This window comes from Phragmites australis, chromosome 7 (genome assembly GCF_958298935.1).
Source record: "Phragmites australis chromosome 7, lpPhrAust1.1, whole genome shotgun sequence".
Lineage (NCBI taxonomy): Eukaryota > Viridiplantae > Streptophyta > Magnoliopsida > Poales > Poaceae > Phragmites > Phragmites australis.
The window spans coordinates 19,920,094-19,924,517 of NC_084927.1; positions in this window are offsets into that span (position 1 = coordinate 19,920,094).

A 4,424-nucleotide genomic window follows, 5' to 3' on the forward strand; every position below is an offset into this window, starting at 1 on the left:
CGTGTTGATATCGGTGCTAATTAACCATAAACTTCGTGAGAATAGGACATTTTTTTTCTATTGTCTTGCGCATTAGATCGAGAATTTCGAATCCTTCCCTTAAATGTACCTTAGTGGTAGAGCTCCTTCTCTCTCTCTATATATATACACGATGGAACGATCATAATCAAATTTGTTCCCCATCTTCCCTCTTAATTTTCTAGAAACTTCCAACCAATTTAGAAATCTGCAATTAATAAATACCATTAGCATTAAAAAGTATTAATGTATCATCATTTTCTTTTATCTATAGGTGTGCATCCTCCATTTTTTTTATATTTTTCTGTAAAAATTTTTAATCTCTACTATAATATTATTAATTTTGCGTGGATGGGACAGTTTTACCGGCGGTTTCGTTTTAAAAGTTGATGGAAAGAATCAGGGAGAGAGCTGACACATGGATGTAGATGTACACTAGCTACACTAGAGGAATAGATTCACTCACGAGCCAGCCAATGCAATTCGGCGCAAAGCTAAAGATTCTACTCCATGTTTGATCCGATGCCAACTAATACGACAAACAAGAGCTGACTAAGCTGCTTGCATGCATCTGTGTGTCTCATCTCACCTCACTGTTTTGCATCCAATCGGCGCCTGCCTAACAAAGATCATGCATGCTCCCAAACTCTCTCAGAGGCAGCCACATGCATGCTGAGGAAGATGTGTGAAGGTTTTCTGAAAAATACAGAAAATGAACACAATAGCTAGCGAAAGAGAATCATTTGCACAGTGCCAAATGGCATCCCAAAAACCAGCAGCTAACTTAAACTATTGGCAACATTGCTCTCCCAGATGGAACAAATGATCCCTAATTAAGGCCTTAGGACATTTTTGGAACTACACATATGGACAATAATTTTCTTAACAAAAAGGTAGGAGTATATCAACAATAGAAAGTACGGAGCCGACCGCCTGAAAGTACTCTCATTCATCTTTGCAGTAGATTAGCTAGAAGTGCTCCCTTTTGTTAAACAACTGACAAATAAAAGTAATGAAGCAGCTAATCCGGCAAGACAGTGACACACATACTCCATTTTGTTGTTTTTTAATGAAAAAATAACTCAAAGGGTAGCAGGAGCAACATCAGCAAACTCGGCCTAGGAACCCATCAATGGGACAAGAATAATCTCAAAAGGGAGCCTGGAAACATTCTTTCGAAAAGGTTGACGTGGAACTAGTTCTGCGAGACGAACCTGGAAACATTCTTGCACACATCTCTTTCTGCACTACTGGATGCATATGCATACACTATAAGTTGTTTGGCAAAGTGAAAGTGACAATATTATTCCTTCAGCTGTTTGAGGTGCATCAAGTGCATGCATGCAAACATCTCTTCTTGAACTGAAAGAACCGGCCGGCTGCTAACTCACCGAGTGAGCAGCATGTTCATCCTTGTGAGAGGGCCGGATAGATGATTGTCTATTTGACCACCAGACATAAGCATTGTTATTGTTGTTCCAAGGTAAGGACAGATCAGTATAGTGAATGTAGTTATTCCCCTCCTGGCGTATTGCCAAATTGAGGATGTTTCATTGTAAGGCAGAATCAGGGAAGCTCAATTATTAACAGAAAAGCTAAAAGAATTTGATGATGAAGGCAAGAAGCTCAATTATTAACAGAAAAGGTGTTAAAATTATAGTTATATAGGACAAGAGGTAAGGAAAGAATGTCAAAATAGATTAGTTTAGTAAATGTTTGGTATGAACCCTGATCGAGATGTCTGTTATGTACGCTCGTGATCACTAATCTGTGTTTCTCCTTTGTAACGGAAGCATATATTCTTGTTTCTCATCAAAGATAAAAACACTGAATGCTCAAAAAAACAGAAAAACTCAAATAATTGTAAGATGTACATATATGGTTTCTTTTAAACTTTTTACATGTTTTGACAATCATATATACTGCAGAAAGTCGATTGCTATTTTGTTGAGGGCCATCACTTCCACTATGTCAAAATAGTATATTAGTAAACTTTTATTAGTGACGGGTTATATAAATGTTACTCTGAATATGTCACTAATGATTACACATTAGTGACGAGATGTCCACCCGTCATTAATGATAACCATTAGTTACGGGTCACAATTGAGACCTGTCACTAACATATGTCCCTTATAGCATGTGGGGGTATGTTGCCGGTCGGTATTGATGATCTCTAGTGACGGGTAGCCACAAAACATGTTACTAAATATCGTCATTAGTGACGGGTCCAGAAAGACACCTGTCACTAAAGACCATCATTAGTGATAGGGTTATGATGTAAACTAGTGACAGGGTTATGAAGAATGTACGTCACTAATGATTAACATAAGTGATGTGTGACAGTTTCACTGTCACTAATATGCTAACTCCCTCCCTAGTTTTCCCTATTTCTTGGCTATATCTTGAAGCAAGGTTAGGATTTGGCAGCCATCTTTTCCTGCAAATATATCACAGTAGCAAACATATATCCACCAGCAAACATCCACCATATCAACATTAGGTAACACATCGACATCATGTAACATCCACCATATCCACAAGTAAACATCCACCATATCACTCAAGTTTAAATAATAACATACATAGTTTGAAAGTGTATATCAAGATAACTAGAAATTACATAAGTCCAAAGTGCAACCACAAAATACATAAGTCAATATGTCGTCTCCCTATAATGGAACTCACCTCTCGAAGAGACGACTTCGGTTATTAAGAATGAGGCGATCCATCCTCGAATATTAAAGAGTGCAAACTCCTCGATGTTGCCGCCTGGTAAACTGAATTCCTACTAAATGAAAATAGTAATTGAAAAAGTATGCAATTAGTATGAGCAAAATTATTTTATCATTAGATATTAGTAATGAATGAAAGCAGTTATAAAAGGACTATGCAATTATCTTACATTTGGGGATTTCATATCCTTTGTTGTCATAGTTAGTAGCATGTGGCGCGCAACGTAGAAACCACAGGTATTGCTCGATGGCTGTTGATAGCACTTGAAAGAGGAAAACAATAGTAATCGAGTATTTGCAAAGGTCTCTGCTAGCATTTACCACAAAGGCGGTTTTATGTGTCAGTGTGCAGTGCATCTTCAAATCATACTTTGGACCAGAGCGATTACACATGTCAAAAGGCCTATATGCAGAGATGGATTAATTAGTCATCATTTGGAAAAAGTTTGAAGTTCAATATGTAACATAAGTCATGAAGAACTTATTCATTGATTATTCCTTTGACCGAATTATAGTCACATTCTCCTCGTTCGCCATCAGGTCCTACTACTGTTCTTGTTGAATCAAGGTACTAGACCAAGTGCCACTTGATGGCAATGACCAGTAAAATCAAATGACCACCCATGTTATGGGTGACCATTAGGTAGTCCTTTCTCGAAAAGTTGCTCATTGCCCTAGCCACATATCCCACAACAGATTTCCTATCTTATTACATCACCGAGGCCGTCATTGTTTGGGGTCAAGGAATCTTAAGGGATCCTTCTTCCTCGATTCTTGCACCATGTGTCTACAGATAAGAAGTTAGTTGGATTGGAGAATTAGTGATAATAATTAATGAATGTCTAGTTTGAAGGACTTACAATGTCTAGCATCGTAATAACCCCATATTCATGCCATTAAGGTTGAAGAGGTTGTATAAGTCGTTGAGGCCCACGAGGAAGTAGATGTCCCCATTCAAGAAGTGATGATTTTGGTATTGGATGGCAATGGAACTCTTCTTTACTCTACAAACTTGCAGGTAGTAATTATATAACTCGATACAAGGTAGTCCGGCCCTCCGAAGTGGATCTGCCGTCAGCAAGGGCTTCTCAAGCTGGAATTTTGGGTTAGCCTTAGTCTAAGCTACCCCTATGTCACATTTCTCGAGGATTAAGTCCTTACCAGATGGTTTAGACTTCTTCTGCATCCGCTTCTTGGACTTTGGCTTAGACTTCTTCTTCTTCTTTGGGCTGCCCTCAGGTTGCCTAGCTAAAGATGACGGAGTGGGCAAAGGCGATGTAGCTGGTTCATCTTGAGGTTTTGAGGTAGGAAACTCGGTGCACTTGAATGTCCAGACTGATCGATCCTAGATGGTTCTGGGTGCACCAAGATGGTCCCCTTCTTTCATTGGATCCTTTGAAGACGAGCTTGACCTAGTTTTTGGATCTCATTATGGGGGATGGGGGACGGGCAAATATGTATCCACGACATTGGTATGTACAAAATCCACGAAGACCACAACATAGCTAGGACGTATCGAGACCGTATGTAACACCTGGACCTTTGCAACCTCAATTTGGTACCCACCATGTCTTATGAGTAGCGAGCATAGCATGGGCCGACCGAGAAGGTCTATAGTATTCGGTTCCATAGATGGAGAGAAGACATGTTGTTCAACCTCCCTAGAGGCTT